We start from the raw sequence: 23,457 nt of genomic DNA, 5'->3' as shown, positions 1-23,457 counted from the left end.
ATTGTAGTGTTGATGTCTGAGAACATGTTTCCTGGTCAGCCGTGTCTCGTTCCAAATTTTATCGAGTGGATGGACGTGTACTGGTATGGGGACAATCTCATTAACCCACTGACCCTGCACGTCAGCAAGGGACTGTTCAAGCTGGTGGAGGATCTGTAATGGTGTGGGACGTGCGCAGTTGGAGTGATCCCTTATACATGGAGATATGACCCTGACAGGTGATACGTACGTAAACATCCTGTCTTGATCATGTGCATCCATTCACGTCCGACGAACTTGGCCAATTCCAGCAGGACAATGCGACACCCCAAACGTCCAGAATTGCTACAGAGTGGTTCCAGGAACACTCTTCTGAGTTTAAACACTTCCGCTGTCCACCAAACTCGCAAGACATTAACACTGTTGAGCACATCTGGGCTGTCTTGCTACGTGCTGTTCAGAACAGATCTCCACCCCAGTCGTACTCTTACAGATTTATGGACAGCCCTGCAGGATTCATGGTGTCAGTTCCGTTAAACAGTTCTTCAAGCATTAGTGGAGTGCGTGCGACGTTCTGTTGCGGCACTTCTGCGTGCTCGCGGGCCTCTGCACAATATTTGGCAAGTGTAAAAGTTTGCTTCTTCCTTATACAGACTACGTACGTGAAGCCAAGGATCACGCAAGACAACAATGGCAGGAAATGTGGAAGTTTCGTCAACAGACAAAAGGCGGTTATTATGCAGTGCTACAACCTTGGCTTCCTTCACAACCGTGGTTCATGAGAACACTTCTGGACCGATCCACGATTTCTACCATCATAAGACTCCGCTTCAATCATGCCTCTTTCCCACAACATCTACAGCGGATCAACGTTTACAGTTCACCAGCATGTGAGTGTGATCCTGAGTCGGAAGCTGATGTCAACCACATATTATTTATGTGCCCCTAATTTGACCGTGAACGGTTGGTCTTTCTTCCTCAATCAGCTTCTTCTCGTTTGTGTACTAAAGACGTCTGTCTATATAAAGTGATAGTTAACTTCATCAAGAGTACTGGTTACAATCTGTAGGTTTTAATGGTGCACGTAAATTATGTCTTGCTCATGAAGATATTTCAGAATTGGTGTGAATTGTAAGCCAAGACTCTTTTAATTATTTTCCAATTCAATTCAATTTTTAAAACATTATGTACAAAATTGTAACAGTTAAGCTTTTTATTCTTGTAAATATGTATTTCTGTATTTGTTTATTCAATTATGTGTACATTGTCATTATGTGTTGCCGATGGCTAAATTGAGTACACACTCAAAGGCCAAATAAACATAAAAAAAGTGTAAAAGTTCTTTGGCTCTTCAGTGTACATACACATGCGGGCGAGACAACGAACAAAAAGCTTAAAATGGAATCAAGAAGTCGAAATGATGTGGAAGGAGTCAGTTTGCAGGATTGTATACATGGCCGTTTAGCCAATAACCTGAATGTCACGCTGGCCTAAACTACACACAAATGAATACAAGATTTTTCACTCTTCTCTAAGCACCTACAGTTAAAACTACGTTTTCTTTTCTTTCATTTGTTAGAAGCTACCAGTTTTTTTATTTTTTTTTCTTAAATTACTCTACGGAATAAAAGAACTTGTGCGACGGACATGATTTTAGTTTAGATTTAAACCTTGCTTTCCCACCTGCAAGCCATTTCATATTTGTGGGCAAATGATCCAAAATGTTTACTGAAGCATTTTTAGCTACTTTGAGCCATTGAAAGCATTAATAATTGGTAATTAGTCATTGTTTTCTTTACAGCAGTTTCTGCTAGATAATTCATGTCAAATTTCCTTAGCGAATATATTACGTATTATGATAGTACAGCTATAATGTCAAACTCCTTGAAGAGTACCTATATGACGACCGCAGGTGAACATGATATAATGTTCTTAATGCTGGCTTTTGTGCAGTCAATACTTTCTAAGTGATGACTCATGAGTAAAAAAAAATGGTTCAAATGGCTCTGAGCACTATGGGACTCAACTGCTGTGGTCATTAGTCCCCTAGAACTTAGAGCTACTTAAACCTAACTAACCTAAGGACACACACATCCATGCCCGAGGCAGGATTCGAACCTGCGATCGTATCAGTCGCACGGTTCCGGACTGCGCGCCTAGAACCACGAGACCACCGCGGCCGGCTGACTCATGAGTCACCCCCGAAAATTAATTGATAAGACATAACTGGGTGGAAATATGCATTTTTTTAAAATTTTACTGGTATGACTGTTTGTGGTAGAGACCTGAGTACAGATTGTTTTCGCAAAATTTATGAACAGTCCATTTCATAGGATCACATAATAACTATATGAAGAACACCATCAACAATCTCTTCTATTACTTTCTCTCTCTAATGGTATTTTTATAGCCCTAGAATAGCCGGCAAAAAGTACCAGTCCTGCTTCATGAACGTTAACTGGAAGGTCATTCACATATATAGCAGTGGCACACGAAATGTGACACAATTTGCTTCGTACGTAATTTATGAGCCGCACAGATACCCCGTTGAATATCTCGACAGCAGTAGCAGCAGAGGCATCCGTACAATGTGACCTCTGCTCAAAAGCTCACAGCAGAACAAAAGCGGCAGAGTCTACTGTTTGACGGATGGGAAGAGGGTAGGAAATGAACACTGAACAAAGTTTGGTTTTCAGACGAGGCGCCTTCTCATTTGGACGGTGTGACAGCTTGTGGTGTGAGCTACTCAAAATCGCAAGTGCTTGATGAATGACATCATGTTCCAAGTGTTACTGTGTGGGTCACAATTTCCAGTCACTGCCTCAAAATCCTCTTTTTTTCTTCTTTGAAGAAACTGTGTTCAGTGGTCGTCATTTGAGCATGCTCCGCAAGAAGCTCGTTCCACATCTTCGTGTAGCTGCGTTGTCCTTCAACACGCAGTGGTTAATGCATGATGGAGGAAGACCACAGAGTGCAAACACTGTGTTGGTTTTCTTACACGAGCGTTTAGACCAGTCATACCATTAAGGTTTCAAGGTCGTTCCAATTACCGGACAATTTCGGCCTTCGAATAGTCCACAGGCCGGGGTGGCCGAGCGGTTCTAGGCGCTAAAGTCTGGAACCGCGCGACCGCTATAGTCGCAGGTTCGAAACCTGCCTCGGACATGGGTGTGTGTGATTCCCTTAGGTTAGTTAGGTTTAAGTAGTTCTAAGTAATAGGGGACTGATGGCCTCAGAAGTTAAGTGCCATAGTGCTCAGAGCCATTTTGAACCCCCTAACTGTCCAGACCACACCCTAAACGACATCTTTATTTGGGGGTGCCTAAAGGAACAGTTTTTTCAAACGTCCATTTGATTTAATGCAGATCAGTTGCCTCTTTCTTCAAGCCTGCAATGCCGTAGGATTATGACTAACATCATTGTTCGTGTGAAGAAGTGAAGAATCAAAATGGTGGACATACTGGAACATGTGCTGAGTCAGAACAATTCTCCACAGAATGTCTAACACGGTAGTACACATTACGTAATCAAAAGTATCCGGACACCTGGCTGAAAATGACTCTCAAGTTCGTGGTGCCCGCCATCGGTAATGCTCCAATTCAATATGACAAATTCCACTCTCGCAGGCATACGTTCAGTCAGGTGCTGGAAGGTTTCTTGGGGAACGGCAGCCCATTCTTCACGAAGTGCGCCGGCCGCGGTGGTCTCGCGGTTCTAGGCGCGCAGTCCGAAACCGTGCGACTGCTACGGTCGCAGGTTCGAATCCTGCCTCGGGCATGGATATGTGTGATGTCCTTAGGTTAGTTAGGTTTAAGTAGTTCTAAGATCTAGGGGACTAATGACCACAGCAGTTGAGTCCCATAGTGCTCAGAGCCATTTGAACCATTTCACGAAGTGCTGCACTGAGGAGAGGCATCGATGTCGGTCGCTGAGGCCTGACACATCCCAAAGATGTGCCATGGGATTCAGGTCAGGATTCTGTGCAGGCCAGTCCATTACAGGGATGTTACTGTCGTGTAAAGGCCATGCTAAAGGCCATGCATTATGAACAGGTGCTCGAGAGCGTTGAAATATGCAATCACCATGCCCGAATTGCTCTTCAACAGTGGGAAGCAAGAAAGTGCTTCAAACATCAATGTAGGCATGTGCTGTGATAAAGCCACGCGAAACAACAAGCGGTGGAAGCTCTCTCGATGGGAAACACGACAACACCATAATATAAACACCTCCGAATTTAACGCCGGCCGCGGTGGCCGAGCGGTTCTAAGCGCTTCAGTCCGGAACCGCAAGACTGCTACGGTCGCAAGTTCGAATCCTGCCTCGGGCATGGCTGTGTGTAATGTCCTTAGGTTAGTAAGGTTTAACTAGTTCTAAGTTCTAAGGGACTGAGGACCTCAGAAGTTGCGTCCCATAGTGCTCTCGGAGGCATTTTTGAACCGAATTTTACTGTTGTCACTATACACGCTGGGAGATGACGTTCACCGGACATTCGCCATACCCATACCCTGCGATCGGATCGCCACATTATGTACCGTGATTAGTCACTTCACACAACGTTTTACCACTTCTCAATCGTCCAATATTTACGCTCCTTACACCAAGCGAGGCATCGTTTGGCATTTACCGGCGTGATGTGTGGTTTCTGATCAGGCGGTCGATCATGAAATCCAAGTTTTTTCACCTCCCGCCTAACTCTCATAGTACTTGCAGTGGATCCTGATGCAGTTTGGAATTCCTCTTTTAATGGTCTGGACAGATGTCTGCCTATTACAAATAACGACCCTCTTCAACTGTCGGCGGTCTGTCAGTCAACAGTCGAGGTCCCTTGAAGTTTCCACTTCACTATCACATCGGTAACGGTGGACCTAGGGATGTTTAGGAGTGTGGCAATCTCGCGTAAAGACGTATAAGACAAGTGACAACGAATCACGTGACCACGTTCGAAGTCCTTGGGTTCCTAGTAGTGCCCTATTCTGCTCTCTCACGATATCTAATGACTACTGAGGTCGCTGATATGGACTATCTGGCAGTAGATGGCAGCACAATGCACCTAATATGAAAAACGTATGTTTTTGGGGATGTTCAAAAAATGGCTCTGAGCACTATGGGACTTAACATCTTAGGTCAACAGTCCCCTAGAACTTAGAACTACTAAAACCTACCTAACCTAAGGACATCACACACATCCATGCCCAAGGCAGGATTCGAACCTGCGACCGTAGCAGTCGCGCGGTTAATGACTTAAGTGCCTACAACCGCTCGGCCACCGTGGTCGGTTTTTGGGGTGTTCGGATACTTCTGATCACATACTGATGTTCCGCTGAGTTTGTGTTGACAATAAAGTGTTCATTCGATCCGCGCGGTATTAGGCGAGCAGTCTCAGGCGCTGCAGTCGTGGACTGTGCTGCTGGTCCTCTCTCGGGCATGGGTGTGTGTGTGTGTTTGTCCTTAGGATAATTTAGGTTAGGTATTGTACAAGCTTAGTGACTGATGACCTTAGCAGTTAAGTCCCATAAGATTTCGAAAACATATGAACGTTTTTCGTTCATTCGAACAAAAATAATGACACATTTCGTGCGCGACACTGTATATGTATGGACCCAACATTGAACCTTGTGGGACCCCGCCCTTTAGAGTAGCGCTGTAGATGAAGTGATTGGGGGACGTGGCGAGGCATACCGGAGAACGGCGTTGCTACGCCGCAGTACCGCCCGGCCAGACGGCGTGCCCCGCTGCACTCTCCCTCCTCTCTGGGGACCCCGACACGTGTGCCCCGCTCTGCCGCCACGGCTGCAGACGGCCGCATCGATTCCGCTGCACCGCGGCGCCCCTCCGCATCGCGTGCCGAACGCCGCCGCAGCTGCTCCCTGCGTCTTGCGGGGCACGAGAAGGCCTGCCATTGGTCGGCTACCCGCGGTGCCGCGCTCTGATTGGCTCTCCACGTAGCAGCCCGTGCTCAATGGGGCTGCCGACGGCGTGGCGTACGCGAGCGGTCGTATGTGGGTCACCGCAAGCCAATGCGGTTCCCCTCCAGGGTATTTTCCTATCCCCTTACCTCACTCTTGCAGTGCTTTCCTAATATACTGCAGGACGCCTACAGGCATTTTCCACTGCACGTCGAATACGAATTATCAGCACTTCTAAACTACTGGCCATTAAAATTACTACACCAAAAAGAAATGCAGATAATATACGGGTATTCTTTGGACAAATATATTATACTATAACTGACACGTAATTACATTTTCCCGCAGTTTGGGTGCATAGATCCTGAGAAATCAGTACCCAGCAAAACCACCTCTGGCCGTAATAACGGCCTTGATACGCCTGGGCATTGAGTCAAACAGAGCTTGGATGGCGTTTACAGGTACAGCTGCCCATGCAGCTTCAACACGTTACCACAGTTCATCAGGAGTAGTGACTGGCGTATTGTGACGAGCCAGTTACTCGGCCAAGATTGACCAGACGTTTTCAATTGGTGAGAGATCTGGAGTATGTGCTGGTCAGTGCAGCAGTCGAACATTTTCTGCATCCAGAAAGGCCCGTACAGGACCTGCAACATGCGGTCGTGCATTATCCTGCTGAAATTTAGGGTTTGGCAGGGATCGAATGAAGGGTAGAGCCACGGGTCGTAACACATCTGAAATGTAACGTCCACTGTTCACAGTGCCGTCAACGCGAACAAGAGGTGACTGAGACGTGTAACCAACAGCACCCCATACCATCACGCCGGGTGATATGCCAGTTTGGCGATGACGAATACACGCTTCCAATGAGCGTTCACCGCGATGTCGCCAAACACGGATGCGACCATCATGATGCTGTAAACAGAACCTGGATTCACCCGAAAAAATGGCGTTTTGCCATTCGTGCACCCAGGTTCGTCGTCGAGTACACCATAGCAGGTGCTCCTGTCTGTGATGCAGCGTCAGGGGTAACCGCAGCCGTGGTCTCCGTGCTGCTGAAAACGTCGTCGAGCTGTTCATGCAGATGGTTGTTGTCTTTCAAACGTCCCCATCTGTTCACTCAGGGATCGAGACGTGGCTGCACGATCCGTTACAGCCATGCGGATAAGATGCCTGTCATCTCGACTGCTAGTGGTGCGAGGCCGTTGGGATCCAGCACGGCGTTTCGTATTACCCTCCAAAACCCACCATTTCCATATTATAACAGTCATTGGATCTCGACCAAAGCAAGTAGTAATGTCGCGATACGATAAAGCGCAATCGCGATAGGCTACAATCCGACCTTTATCAAAGTCGGAAACGTGATAGTACGCATTTCCCCTCTTTATATGAAGCATCACAACAACGTTTCACTAGGTAACGCCGGTCAATTGCTGTTTGTGTATAAGTAATGTGTTGAAGGTTTCCTCATGTCAGCATGTTTAAGGTGTTGCCACCGGCGCCACCTTGTGTAAATGCTCTGAAAAGCTAATCACTTTCATATCACAGCAGCTTCTTCCTGTCGGTTAAATTTCGCGTCTGTAGCACGTCATCTTCGTGGTGTAGCAATTTGAATGGCCAGTAGTGTATTACGTTCACGACCAACCTCTCACGAGAGAACACACGTCTCCCCCTATGGAGGGCTTTGGATGGCGTAGAGCTGGTACCAGACGGTTCAAAATGTGTGTGAATTCCTATAGGACGACACTGCTGCGGGAATCGGACTTCCACACTACTTAGACTAACTTAAACCAACTTATGCTAAAACACACACCGATGCCTGAGGGAGGACTCGAACCTCCGGCAGGACGGGCCGCGCAATTCGTGACATGGCGGCTCTAACCGCGTCCAGGCCGTCATGAGACTCTTCACTGGTGACGTAAGTCACGACGGCGAACTGGAGTTATGCGCCAGTCGGTTGTACCGAAGGTGTACATATGGTTGCTGCCTCGGTAGCGCAACGTCTGTGATCAGTACACTGGCCATCATTTGTACGAGGGTGAGTCAAATGAAAACTTTAAATGTATTTTTTAAAATATTATTTATTGTGCAGAAGTGGTACAATGCTGTATCACTTTTCAATATAATCTACCCCACGCTCAATGCAAGTCCTCCAGCGTTTACAAAGAGCATAAGTTCCTTTCGAAAAAAATTATTTTGGTAGTTCGCGCAACCACTCATGCACCGCAAGGCGTACCTCTTCATCAGAACGGAACTTCTTTCCTCTCATTGCGTCTTTGAGTGATCCAAACATATGGAAATCACTTGGGGCAAGGTCTGGTGCGTATGGTGGATGTGGTAGACACTCAAAATGCAGGTCCGTTATTGTTGCAACTCTTGTACGGGCAGTTTGGGGCCTTGCATTGTCGTTTTGCAAAAGGGCACCTGCTGACAGCAATCCACGTCGCTTTGATTTGATTTCAGGCCGCAGATGATTTTTTTAGGAGATCTGTGTACGATACACTGGTGACAGCGGTCCCGTTAGGCAAATAATTCTCCAAAATGACGCCTTTTTCGTCCCAAAAGAGAGTCAGCATAACATTCTCTGCTGATGGTTCTGTTCGGTACTTCATTGTTTTTGGTGATGAGGAATGGTGCCATTCCTTGCTCGCTCTCTTCGGTTCCGGTTGGTGGAAGTGAACCCAGGTTTCGTCCCCAGAAACGATTCTTGCAAGGAAGCCATCACCTTCTCGTTCAAAGCGCCGAAGAAGTTCTTCACAAACATCAACGCGTCGTTCTCTCACTTCAGGAGTCAGCTGCCGTGGCACCCACCTTGCAAACACTTTGTGAAACTGGAGCTCATCGTCGGCCGGAGTGGCCGCACGGTTCTAGGCGCTACAGTTTGGGCCCGCGCGACCGCTATGGCCGCAGGTTCGAATCCGGCCGTGGGCATGGATGTGTGTGATGTCCTTAGGTTAGTTAGGTTCTGAGTTCTAGGAGACTCATAACGTCAGCAGTTAAGTCCCATAGTACTCAGAGCCATTTGAACCATTTTTTTGGAGCTCGTCATGTATAATGTGGTGTGCTGACCCATGACTAATCTGTAAACATGCTGCAATGTCATTCAGTGTCACTCAGCGGTTTTTCTTCTCTTCGGCTTCAACTGCTGCAATGTTCTGTGGAGTCACAACTCGTTGTGCCTGACCTGAACGAGGAGCATCTTTCACTGAGTCACACCATTTGCGAACTTCCTACTCCATTCGTAGACTTTCTGCGACGACAAACATGCATCACCGTACTGAACCTTCATTCGCCGATGAATTTCAATAGGTTTCACACCTTCACTACGCAAAAGCCGAATAACAGAACTCTGTTGTTGCCTGGTGCAAGTCGCAAGTGGGGCGGCCATCTTTATACTGATACTACGACGGTATGTGTGCACCTGCACTATGCTGCCACCTACAGGCCGTTCTGCACGCTGTTTGTAGCAGGCGTATCAACTTACAGGATAACGGCGCTAAATTGCGATTTGTTATTCCAAATTTAAGGTTTTCATTTGACTCACAATCGTAATAAAGAAAACCTAGGTAAGCTTTCATCGATGGCGTTTAAAAAACATCACGCGACATCCGCACGTGACTGCTGAAGATAAACGACGAAAATCAGATAGAAACACAGAGAGAAGAAAAAACGTTTAGTCTTACTGCATTCGATGAGGAAAGACCTGGATTTAGTTCCCAGTGACTCCATAGATTTTTTTTCCTAGGGTACAGAGGTCAAGAACGGGCTCCACTCCGCCTCGTGAAGCGATATGAGGAGCAGCTCGAAAAACAAAGTAGCGACAACATCGCGGTTCATCTACTGGCAAAAGCTACTGGAGCGATTGGCGACGTGCTGATACCATGTCCCACGATCACAGACCAATTCCCGTTCCGCTCTGTATGCAGCAGTGGGCCGGTCGGAACAGGCTTCAGGCCTAACTCCAGAGTGGCTCTTAGAGTAGTGCGCAAATTAACTGGGGCGAGACAAATAAACTTTAACTGCCCACATTTATTACTGCGCGTATAATACAGTTAATAGCTTACTGAATATTATCAACCAATGAATCCTACTCTTGCTTCAACGAGATTCTGAGCCCGCCCGTTTGGCCGAGCGGTCAAACGCACGACTATCCGGGCGGGAAGGAGCGCCTGGTCCCCGTCACGAATCCGCCCAGTGGACTTGGGTCGAGGTCCGGTGTGCCGGCCAGTCTGTGGATGGTTTTTAGGCGGTTTTCCATCTACCTCGGCGAATGCGGGGCTGGTTCCCCTTACTCCGCCTCAGTTACACTTACGCAAGCATAGGGGTTAGACTGGTCTGGTGTGAAACGTTCCCGGGGGGGGGGGGGGGGTCCACCGGGGGCCGAACCGAACAATAACCCTGAATTCGGTGTGGGGCGGCGGAGGGGTGAAGTGGACTGCGGTAGTCGTCGTGGGGTTGTGGACCACTGCGGCTCCGGCGGGGACAGAGCCTCTCCGTAGTTTCTAGGTACCCGGTTCACATACAATACAATACGAACTTCTGAACGCGTTGTGGCATAGACTCAACGAGATTAGAGAAAATGTTTCTTAGTTCTTCGTCAAGAAACCGCACTTTCACCACATCTATTAACATGCGTTCTTCAAAAAATTCCCAATGCGATTTCAATCTGGTGAATTAACAGGCCCATGAAGGATATTAATACTTCTTCCATGGCCGTCTTGACTACTTCAGACGTGTCACGTGACTAGTGAGCCGGTCGCAGTGACCCAGCGGTTCTAGGCGCTTCAGTCTGGAAGCGCACGGCCGCTACGGTAGCAGGTTCGAATCCTGCCTCGGGCATGGATGTGTGTGATGTCCTTAGGTTAGTTAGGTATAAGTAGTTCTAAGTTCTAGGGGACTCACGACCTCTGATGTTAAGTCCCATAGTGATTTGAACCATTTAAACTGAATGGAGTTGAAATGATCGTCCGTCATCTGCAAAAGTCTGTAGGAATGCCTAATGCTTTTCTAGTATTTGGCTGAATTCATCATCCCATCAACTGGAACTAGTGCCCCTGGGCCACTTGGAAAAAAGAAAACACATTTTCTGAGAGCGTATTTTACAGTGTTTCCAAGATGCTTAGCTCTCACTGCCTACTGCCTGACAACCCTTGCTCTGTATCCTTGAACAATAAAATGTGACTCGACACTGCAAATTTCATATTTCCAGCCATTGAAGGGGTGGGTTGTTTGGCAAATAAGACCACACAGTGGGGTCATCTGTGTCAATCGGATTAGGGAAGGACGAGGAAGGAAGTCGGCTGTTCCCTTTCAAAGGAACCATCCCGGAACTGGCCTGGAGCGATTCATGGAAATCACGGAAAACCTAAATCAGGACTGCCGGAAGCGGGATTGAAACGTCGTCCTCCCGACTGCTGGTCCAGTGTGCTAGCCATTGCGCCACCTCCCTCGGTCTCAGCAACTGCAGAACCAAGATTTATATATTTTGCCCCATGTTTCTTCATGACAGGTGTTAACAACAGCTTGTTTGTTGGGTGTTGCGCCTTCAGTCTAAAATCAAGAAGCCTACACCGTACCGTTCAAGACTCAAATTCAACCCCAGTAGCCAATAAACCTGTCTAAAGCTCCTTAGTGTCCTTTTAGGTGAGTTCTACTGTGGCTAATGGTAGGGACGATTTTCCGTTACCGTCCACATCTGACTCAACACTCCAAATTTCATGTATCCAGTCATTGGAGGGTTGGGCTGGGTTGTTAGGAAGAGAAGACCAAACAGCGAGGTCATCGGTCTCATCGGATTAGGGAAGTCTTGCGACATCAAATTATCCCACACCAACAACAGAGGCAACATCTCTTATAACCACAGAAGTGTTTTCATGAAGAGCAAAGCAGCTTAAATCACTTAATAAAGGCAAGGCTTCCGGTATAGATTGAATGCCAGTCAGGTTCCTTTCAGAGCATACTGATACAATAGCTCCATATTTAGCAATTATATACAACCGCTCGCTCACAGAAAAATCCGTACCTAAACACTGGAAAATTGTCCAAGTCACATCAATACCCAAATAGGTTAATAGAAGTAACCCCCAGAGTTACAGATCTATGTCACCAACGTCGATTTGCAGTAGGGTTTTAGCACATATACTTTGTTCGAACATTATGAATTACCTCGAAGAAAACGATTTATTGACACATAATCAGCACGGATTCAGAAAATACGTTCTTGCGAAACACAACTAGCTCTTTATACTTATGAAGTACTGAGTGCTATCGACAGGGGATGACAAATTGATTCCGTATTTTTAAATTTCCAGAAGGCTTTCGACACCGTTCCTTACAAGCGTCTTCTAACCAAACTATGTGCCTACGGAGTATCGCCTCAGTTGTGCGACTGGATTCGCGATTTCCTGTCAGAAAGGTCACAGTTCGTAGTAACAGACGGAAAGTCATCGAGTAAAACAGAAGTAATATCCGGCGTTCCCCAAGGAAGTGCTATAGGCCCTCTATTGTTGCTGATCTATATTAACGACATAGGAGACACACTGAGTAGCCGTCTTAGATTGTTTGCAGATGATGCTGTCATTTACCGTCTTGTAAAGTCATTAGCTGATCAATACGTTTGCAAAATGATTGAGATAAGATATCTGTATGGTGCAAAAAGTGGCAATTGACCCTAAATAAAGAAAAGTGCGAAGTTGTTCACATGAGTACTAAAAGAAATACGCTAAATTCTGATTACGCGATAAGTCACCCAAACCTGGAGGGTATAATTTCAACTGAAAACTTGGGGATTACAATTTCAAATAAACTCAATTGGAACGATCGTATAGATAATGTTGTGGACAGAGCCAACCAAAGACTGCGATTCGTTGGCAGAACACTTAGAAGGTGCAACAGTTCTACCAAAGACACTGCTTACACCACGCTTGTCCGCCCTATTCTGGAGTATTGCTGTGCGGTGTGGGATCCGCATCAGGTGGGACTGGCTGTTGCTCAAGAGTATCACGTCGGCCACGCTGTGACCTATGACCCCTGGTGCACCACAGTACACTGGCGCCGGTTTTGGATGGCGCCATTTTGCCATGTACGATATAGCTTATCCACAACGTCACGCGAACAGTTCCCGGTGTGGGCGGACCTGCAAGTGTTGTACACAGTCAAAGCAAGAATAGTCCGCCAAGAGTCCAACAACAGTTGGGATAAAAGTGGGTACAGCTAGTGGTACGCTATTGCTTTCGTGTATTTTCTTTTGCAGTTCACCAGAAACTTGATTCCTTATCATTCAGGTACAGTTTTCTCCTAAACTGCTGAAATTAAATCCCGCAAAATTGGCACATATAATTGGCATGACTTTCTCAACCTACCTTGTCTACTACCTTCAGAAAATTTTAAAATGTGATGATGATGTGTCGTACTCAAATAAATTTTACATTTTTCACAGATCAGAGACGAGCCAACGGCCATGCCGCAGTGGTGACACCAGTTCTCATCAGATCACAGAAGTTAAGCGCTGTCGGGCTGTGCTAGCACTTGGATGGGTGACCATCCGGTCTGCCGAGCGCTGTTGGCGAGCGGGGTGCACTCAGCTCTTGTGAGGCAAACTGAGGAGCGACTTGCTTGAGAAGTACAGGCTCCGGTCTCGGAAACTGACATACGGCCGGGAGAGCGGTGTGCTGACCACATGCCCCTCCATATCCGCATCCAGTGACGCCTGTGGGCTGAGGATGACACAGCGGCCGGTCGGTACCGCTGGGCCTATATGGCCTGTTCGGGAGGAGGAGTACTACACGAGGAGACTATAGGCATCACATACTTTCTTGACTGTTGTCTGCCAGCTGACTGTTCCTCTAAGCTGTGCAGTCAGTGGCGCCAAATAAAATGGTATCTTAGTTAGTTTATTGGCCTTTTATAAACATTGTTGCCAACATTACAATGTAACAAATATTTCCTCAGATACACTTCGACTAATAACCGAAACTGTTTCTACAAATTTTGAGCTACCTCTGCTTCATAGAACAGTAATTCTGTGAGGCGACAAGAGCACGCTAGAAACGCAGCCCGTTCAGCGCCAGGTTCCCTTAACGCAGAGGCCCGTCTGTGGTAGTTTACTCATTGACACTCTCTGTTGACCTGGTGTGGCACGCACAGTAGTGTCCCTGGAGTGGAGCCCCGAGGGACGCGCCCTGTTGGCGGCTTGCACCTCGCCCGTGGAGTACGCCCACTCCAGCCGCAGGTCCAGCGAGTGCGCCAGAGGTTGCTTACACTGCAGGCAGACGCCGAGCAGACGACGTCACGGAACGCCAGGAAAGGCTCCACCCCCATCGCCACCGCCACCTACACCTCCGCCGGCACGTTTTTGCTGCTCTTCGCGGCGGTCCCTCGCCGTCCCCAGCCGCCCCCCTCTCCGCCTCTTTACCTGAGACGCTGCGACGCTCTCTTGTTTGAGGCCGCCCCCGCGCCGCCTCCCCGCTTTCACGGACTGACAAGCCGGGACAAAAGCATTCGGGTTATCCTCAGCGTAGGGACAACGGTTCGCGGAGCAAACAGCTGCGCCTCCCATTGAGCGAGAGACTAACCGTCTAGTACAAATACCAGCGCTCACGGTGATTATTCAAAAACAGGCGCGCAGGCAGCTTTTATAAACGACTGTACGGGAAAGACACACGTAGCGGGGCCCGACCGAGGAGACCAGAAATGTGGGGAAGACCACAGCCTAACATGCCTGAGCCGTGGCCGGCTCGCGTTCATGCCGTTTGTTCTTTAGCATTTTGCCGCAATCAAGTGGCGTCTTACTTCTCCCCGAGTTGCTACCATAACGAGTTGCCGACTTGCCTCCGTCGTGGCCGAGCGGTTCTAGGCGCTTCAGTCTGGAACCGCGCGACCGCTACAGTCGCAGGTTCGAATCCTGCCTCGGGCAAGTGTAACATCCACGAGACAAACTTTAGCTACAGTGCGACGAGGGGAAATTATGCCTCTAACAGTTATAAACATTATCTACCCGACATATGAAAAAACGGTTACATAAAACGATGATAAATATCAATTATTTATATAATATTTTATTATGCAATTGGACATATCAATGTGCATCAGCGGGCCGGAGTGGCCGAGCGGTACTAGGCGCTACAGTCTGGAACCACGCGACCACTACGGTCACAGGTTCGAATCCTGCCTCGGGCACGGATGTGTGTGATGTCCTTAGGTTAGTTAGGTTTAAGTAGTTCTAAGGGACTGATGACCACAGCGGTTAGGTCCCATAGCGCTCAGAGCCATTTGAACCATTTTTTGATGTGTATCATACAAAGACAATCATAATTGTAAATTTCTTTTATAATCTGCGTTTGTCTTCCTTCTGTTTTTACCTTTCGTTAGTTGGCTTTTGTAGTTTGCGGAGGCAAGAACGCATATCAAACTGAAGTCTGTTAAGAAATTGTAATTATTTGATAATTATTGCTTGAGAACAGAGTTCATTATTATTATAAATATGAGTGAATAATTATTTGCAACTTTAATAGCTCTCTCAATATGCATTATTTGTGTTAATTATTTGTCGGCCGGTGTGGCCGAGCGGTTCTAGGCGCTTCAGTGCGGAACCGCGCGACTGCTACGGTTGCAGGTTCGAATCCTGCCTCGGGCACGGATGTGTGTGATGTCCTTAAGTTAGTTAGGTTTAAGTAGTTCTAAGTCCTAGGGGAGTGACGATCTCAGATGTTAAGCTCCATAGTGCTCAGAGCCCTTTTTTGTTAATTATTTCTTTCCGCTGCAAGGAGCGCAGCCATTGATGATAGCGATTTGTATAGCGTTTTTACCTGTGTTTCATACGACAGTATCAAAGGTTTGCTTGATGAAAATTAGTCTAAATACTGCACGATATGAAAGTAAACTTTAATAAGCATTTCAAATACTTATTCTGTTAAAAGGAAATTTACTCTAACAATAAAAAGTCTCTATCAATTGTCTGCCGCCATCTTAACAATGATCTCAGCGTCAAATTCAAATTATGCAACTCTGCACACATAAATGCCGAAAGCAATAAAAGTGTGTAAAAATAAATGTGCACCGGTGGTCCCGAACTCATTTTAATGAAAAGAATTCGAATGAGATTGGTTCTTTAAAAACAGTGCTCATAGCACGATCCATATAACAAACTTTTCTTGCTGATGTATGGAGCCGAAATTAATTACGCACGAGTTGCGAAGAATATGGGTCAAAATGGTTCAAATGGCTCTGAGCACTATGGGACTTAACATATGAGGTCATCAGTCCCCTAGAACTTAGAACTACTTAAATCTAACTAGCCTAAGGACATCACTCACATCCGTGCCCGAGGCAGGATTCGAACCTGCGTCCGTAGCGGTCGCGCGGTTCCAGACTGAAGCGCCTAGAACCGCTCGGTCACACCGTCCGGCGAAGAATATTGTTTCAGGTAACAGTGTTGTGCGCGGCTGATATTCGGTTGTTTTAATGATCAGTTTGCTGAAGATAACTGTTTCCATCATAATCAATAGTTGTATGGAATCTGTTGTATGAACTGTGATTTACTGACACACAACTTACAGACAACACTTTAACACAACGTTAACTTGGAGTTCTTTAGCACCTTGACCAAATCTTTACCCGAGAGAAAAAATTATTTAGTAATTGCTCACTGTAATGAAATAAGTTTATCATTTTCATTTACAAGTCAATATCAAACCAATGAATAACACAGCGAACGCCACACATGGACGTGTGTGATGTCCTTAGGTTAGTTGGGTTCAAGTAGTTCTAAGTTGTAGGGGACTGATGACCTGTGATGTTAAGTCCCATAATGCTCAGAGCCTTTTGAACCATTTTGAACTTGCATCCGTCAGTGGCAGCAGCGCTTAACGATATGAGTACTGGTGTACCATCTTTGGTGTGACCGCTATATTTGCGTGTGGTGGTGGTGTGTGTGTGGCAGTCGGTCGGTTGTGACAGAGCAGCGAGGAAGTCTCCACAGTGCGGCGTCAGGCCGGGGCCGCTGGCGGCGTGCATGCGCGGTCGGAATGTGAGACACTAGCTGCGTGAGTAACAAATTTCGTCGCCCACCGAACCTGGACACTGAAGTTGAGTCATCAGTCAACCTGTTATGAAACCTCAACTGCTGTGACATCTCTTCGTTCATTGCCGGTTGTTACTTCCTGAGTCGTTCCGGCTAGCAGCAACGTTTGGTGTGTTGGAGTCGGCGAAATTTTGCAGACGTCTTCCTGTATGGTTTTTAAGTATTAAATTGGTTGTTACTTATCAGTGAAGCGCACCAGCGGTATTTTCTGCCTTGTGGTCGTCAACGCCCCAGTTACCTGCCCTGGTTGTTAGCCCTGCGGTCGGCAAGGCCTGTATAAGACGAGTGTCTGACGCAGTTTTTAGATCGGTTATTGCTGCTACAATGGCAGCTTCTCAATATTTAAGTGAGTTTGAACGTGGTGTTATAGTCGGCGCACGAGCGATGGGGCACAGAAAGTCCAAGAAGTGGGAATTTTTCCGTACTACCATTTCCCGAGTGTTCCGTGAATATTAGGAATCCGGTAAAACATCAAATCTCCGACATCGCTGCGGCCTGACAGAAGTGCAAACCTTCCGCAAATTGCTGCAGATTTCAATCCTGAGCCATCAACACGTGCCAGCGCGCGAACCATTCAACGAAACATCATTGATATGGGATCTCGGAACCGTAGGACCACTCGTGTAACCTTTATGAATACGGACACAAAGCTTTACGCCTCGCCTGGGCATGTAAACAGCAACATACGACTGTTGAAGGCTGGAAACATGTTGCCTTGTCGGAAGAGTCTCGTTTCAAATTGTATCGAGCGGATGAACGTGTACTGGTATGGAGACAACCGTATGAATCCGTGGACCCTTTCATGTCAGCAAGGGACTGCTCAGGCTGGTGAAGGCTCTGCAATGGTGTGGGGCGTGTGCAGTTGGAGTGATATCGAACCCCTCATAAGTCTATACATGACAGACACATGTGACACGTACATAAGTATACTGTCTATTCACATGCCTCCATTCATGTCCATTGTGCATTCCGACGGACTTGGACAATTCCTCCAGAACAATGCGACACCCCACACGTCCAGAATTGCTACAGATTGGCTCCAGGAATGCTCTTCTGAGTTTAAAAGCTTCCGCTGGCAACTAAACTCCCCAGACATGAACACTACTCAGCTTATCTGGGATGCCTTGCAACGTACTGTTCAGAAGAGATCTCTAGTCCCTCGTACTATTACAGATTTATGGACAGCCCTGCGGGATTCATGGTGTCAATTCCCTCCAGCACTACTTCAGACGTTAGTCGAGTCCCTCCCACGTCGTGTTGCGACACTTCTACGTCCTCGCGGGGGCCCTACACGATATTAGGCACGTGTAGCAGTTTCTTTGGCTCTACGCCAACACATTTTCTGATCTCCAAAACACTTCTAGAACTCGATCTCATGGATAGCCTATAGCTCTCTCAGCGATGCGTTCGTAACCTCATCTTTGCTGGTAAAACTACGTTCCTTGAAGGTTTCGATAGTTCTTTAAGAAAAAGTGAAGTGTGAGCATGTCTGACAAATATGGAGACTGGGGCATCATTATCGTATTCCTTCGCGCTAAAATTTCACGAACAAGCACGTGAATTGTCGTGGTTCAGAGGCCTTGACCCAAACCCGGGCGGCTGTTCTTATTGTTACACGCACATGGCGTTGCAGCTGTACGTAGTACAGCGTACTCATCGTTTCCCACGCTTCTTTCCTTTTCTTTACTTAGTACGTCTGAACACTTTTCTTAGTGTATGTCATCTAAGTTGAGGTTAAAGCTCATCTCTTGCAAATGTAACACCAACAACATGCTAACATGGAACCTCTGTTTGTTGTGTAGTGGACAGAGATGTGGAACTGTAGGCTGAAACGTTTCTGGTTCGCGCCTTGGGATCTGGGAATCTTTTTTACTCATGTTCGTGTTCCCGAAAGATTCTGGAAATTTATAAATTTACCTAATATTAGTATGTTCTGGATTATTCAGTATTATGTACAGCAAAAGAAAACGCCGTTCAGCAGTGAGTTCGTTCGATTTTGTATATTTGCGAAAGAAGATCGACCACTGAAATGAATGGAATGACTCCTGTCTACGCGACTGGCTGAGTGCTCACAATTCATAAATTAAGGATAATTGCAGAATGTGGTGCCACAAAAGTGGCACTACACAAAACTCGCGCTAATAAAAAAATGGCTCTGAGCACTATGGGACTTAACTTCTAAGGTCATCAGTCCCCTACAACTTCGAACTACTGAAACCTAACTAACCTAAGGACATCACACATATCCATGCCCCAGAAAGGATTCGAACCTGCGACCACGCCGGTCGCGCGGTTCCAGACTGTAGCGCCTAGAACCGCTCGGCCACCCCGGCCGCCTAGCGCTAATAGCATAGACACATATGGAACACACACGACACAGTCCACGGTATTGGTGATAAGTTGAGAAAACCTTCTCCAAAACACATGTGCTACAAAACGCCACTGTTTCCTGCGCATGTACTCCGACATCAATATGGGATATGATCACCATGGAAATGTACACAGGCGCCACAACGGGTTGGCGTGCTCTGAATCAGGTGGTCGAGCAGCTGCTGGGGTATAGCCTCCCATTCTTGCACCAGTGCCTGGCAAAGCTCCTGAAGTGTCGTAGGTGTTTGAAGACGTGCAGCGATACGTCGACCGAGAGCATCCCGGACGTGCTCGATGGGGTTTAGGTCAGAACAGGCAGGCCACTCCATTCGCCTGATATCTTCTGTTTCAAGGTACTCCTCCACGATTGCACCTCTGTGGGGCAGTACGTTATCATCCACCAGGAGGAAGGTGCGACCCACTGCATCCCTGAAAAGGCGGACATACTGGTGCAAAATGACGTCCCGATACACCTGACTTGTTACAATTCCTCTGTCAAAGACATGCAGGGGTGTACGTGCACCAATCATAATCCCACCCCACACCTTGAAACTACGGGCTGCATAAAGGTCCTTTTCAAGAACTTTACGAAGTTGGTATCTGGTTCGTGGTTCACGCCAGATGAAAATCCGGCGAGAATCACTATGCAGACTGTACCTGGACTCGTCCGTGAACATAACCTGGGACCACTGTTCCAATGACCATGTCCTGCGTTCTTGAGACCAGGCTTTACGGTCTCTCCTGTGACCAGGGGTCAGTGGAATGCACCTTGCAGGTCTCCGGGCGAATAAACCATATCTATTCAGTCGTCTGTAGACTGTATGTCTAGAGACAACTGTTCCCGTGGCTGAAGTAAGGTCCCGAGCAAGGCTACCTGCAGTACTCCGTGGCCGTCTGCGGGCACTGATGGTGAGATATCGGTCTTCTTGTGGTGTTGTATACTGTGGACGTCCCATACTGTAGCGCCTGGACACGTTTCATGCCTGCTGGAATCGTTGCCATAATCTTGAGATCACACTTTGTGGCACACGGAGGGCCTGTGCTACGACCAGCCTCCAGTCGCCCTAGTATTCATAACGTCATCAGTATGTGAAACTTCCTGGCAGATTAAAACTGTGTGCCCGACCGAGACTCGAACTCGGGACCTTTGCCTTTCGCGGGCAAGTGCTCTACCAACTGAGCTACCGAAGCACGACTCACGTCCGGTACTCACAGCTTTACTTCTGCCAGAATCCGTCTCCTACCTTCCAAACTTCATTCTGGAATCATCAGTATGTGTTCTTTGAGCCATTTTCAACACACAGTCAGCATTAGCACGTCTGAAAACGCTGCACCGAACTCTGACATGCAACAACACCTCTACGTATGTGGACTGCTGCCAGCGCCACCGTGCGACGACCGCAGTTCAAATGCACCGCATGGTCATACCCCTAGGTGATTTAAAACCCGCAAACCGCCCACCAGAGCGTTGTTTCACCATGTATCAGCATTATCCTTCATTGATGAGCATGAGTGTACATGACTTGCGTGTCGACAATAATGGAGCCAATGCGCATTTTTGCACGTCCATTTCGCTAAAGAACCTGAGACGTTTCCTCGCCGGATACAAGCAAAAACTGCCGCCGTTAGGTAGCACTGCGGTCGCAAATCACGATGGGGACTTTCTCGTTTCCGAGCGTGTTGGCCAACCACTTTTCAAATCACGTGTGACGCGGTTTAACGACGAAATACGTCCCGCGTGAGCACAAATTAACACTGAGTATTAGCGGTCGCCGTGTGGACGAAGTATCAGTTAAACGTGTAGTATTAGATGGCTACCTTTGAGCTAACTCGTCCGCGTATAACGGGCCAGGTTGTAAACGCGCGAGCCAATAACAGCCAGCAGCGGGACACCTGTTGCTGACCTCCGTAGCGCCCCCCCCCCCCCCCCTTCCCCACCGCCATCACGACCGCGACAGGGCGGGGAATCCTCTGTGGACGGCTCTCTCTCGGCCGTGACGCGAAAATACACCTCCCTCTCTGCAGCACCCAACTACATCCGTAGTCATGGGTATCAAAATACGAAAAACCTATAGCACAAAATTACACTACGTTTCCGACAGAACACAGTGCTATGTTCCTTAACACTGAACTGATGGGACAGAAATATTTTTCTGTGTTCATGAAAAATCAATGCTGAGTAACTTCTTCTTTACTTTGTAACTTTGTCCCGCAGTTTTCGCAGAGCCGGCAGTGTTACAGTCGGATTTGGCATGGTTAATGGAAAGGGGTGGCCGGATGCCCTTCCTGTAACCAGTCCATACCCCCCACCCCCCTCCACGACGGAATCAGTGTACCACAGCTGTCTGCGTCTAGTGTTAATCATGAAAGAGTGCGAACGTGTGTCAAATCTCTCCAAGTCGCGTAACTGAGGCGGGAGGTAGGGACCAACCCGGTATTCACATGGTAGGATGTGAAAACCGCCTAAAAACCACACCTCCAGACTGTCCGCCCCACGGCGTCAATCCGCCGGGCGGATTCGATCCGAGACAGGCTCTCCTACCTGAGTCCAGTAAGCAACGCATTACCGCTCTCGGCTAGCCTGGCGGGTCAAATCAATGCTGAACAACGCAAATGACTCTATTTTCTATTTCATTAATATTACTAAATAGCTAAAACAGTGCATCGTACACATCTTAGTTGCAGGTTGCTTAACTAAGAGCTTCTAGGGGCAGCAAAAATTGTCTTTCCATACTTCGTATACTTATGAAGTAATCTACTCTTGAGAGGTATAATTTGATGACAAAGGTTTAACACAGTAAGTCATTTATTAAAATTAGAAACAGTGCCTACGTCTCCAGGCAGAGTAACTCACAGCGCGCAAATGAACGAGACTATACTCATCAAGAATTTGACAGAGTACTCAGTGACAGCCAACAAACTTTCGCCGATGACATTGTAATTCTGTCAGAGACGGCAAAGGACCTGGAAGAGCAGCTGAACGGAATGGACATTGTCTTGAAAGGAGGATATAAGACGAACATCAACAAAACCAAAACGAGGATAATGGAATGTAATCGAATTAAATCGGGTGATGCAGAGGGTATTAGATTAGGAAATGAGACGCTTAAAGTAGTAAATGAGTTTTGTTATTTGGGGAGCAAAATAACTGATGATGGTTGAAGCAGAGAGGATATAAAATGTAGACTCGAAATGGCAAGGAAAGCGTTTCTGAAGAAGAGAAATTTGTTAACATCGAGTACAGATTTAAGTGTCAGGAAGTCGTTTCTGAAAGTATTTGTATGGAGTGTGGCCATGTATGGAAGTGAAACGTGGATCAGAAGAGAACAGAAGCTTTCGAAGTGTGGTGCTACAGAAGAATGCTGAAGATTAGATGGATAGGTCACATAACTAATGAGGAGGTATTGAATAGAATTGGGAAGAAGAGAAGTTTGTGGCACAACTTGACTAGAAGAAGGGATCGGTTGGTAGGGGATATTCTGAGGCATTAAGGGATCACCAATTTAGTATTGGAGGGCAGCGCGGAGGGTAAAAACCGTAGAGGGCGACCAAGAAATGAATAGACTAAGTACATTCCGAAGGATGTAGGCTGCGGTAGGTACTGGGATATGAAGAAGCTTGCACAGGATACAGTAGCACGGAGAGCTGCATCTTGACTGAATACCACAACAGCAACACAAAGTTAGGCAATCCAACTTGCATCAGCCGACCAGGAGTAGACAATGTAAGATGTTAAAGGGAAGAACGAAGGAAAATGGGATTTAACGCACCGCAGACATCGAAATCATTAGAGACGGAGCACAAGCTAGTATTGTGTCAAGTAAGTCGCCGGGTCCTTCGAAAGGAACTATCCCGGCATTCGTCTGATGCGATTTAGGGAAATCGCGGGAAACCTAAATCAGGATGGACGGACGTGGGTTTGAACTGTCGTCCTCCCAAATGCGAGTACAGTGAGCTAGCCATTGCGACACCTCGGTCGGTTGCCTACCTGAAGGTGCGCGACATATTTTTCGCGCTAGTTTTTGCCCCCCTACCTGTAGATGAACGCTGGCAGCCGGATGTTTACACGGGTCGTGCTCGCACCGTGCCGTGTGTAGGAGTGGATGGAAACGCCGGGAAGCG

At 47.3% G+C, this 23,457-nt stretch overlaps 1 protein-coding gene and 1 pseudogene across 1 annotated transcript in view; one reads left to right on the top strand and one right to left on the bottom strand.

The window, feature by feature from the left end:
* The window catches only part of LOC126292056 (RAC serine/threonine-protein kinase), a 512,592-nt gene that overhangs the window by 176,002 nt on the left and 313,133 nt on the right, over positions 1 to 23,457 (bottom strand). The window lies entirely within an intron of this gene.
* LOC126292328 (5S ribosomal RNA) lies at positions 13,335 to 13,452 on the top strand (annotated as a pseudogene).

This window comes from Schistocerca gregaria, chromosome 9 (genome assembly GCF_023897955.1).
Source record: "Schistocerca gregaria isolate iqSchGreg1 chromosome 9, iqSchGreg1.2, whole genome shotgun sequence".
Lineage (NCBI taxonomy): Eukaryota > Metazoa > Arthropoda > Insecta > Orthoptera > Acrididae > Schistocerca > Schistocerca gregaria.
Note: the sequence above shows the minus strand (reverse complement) of the source record. Positions and strands in the feature narration are given on the sequence as shown.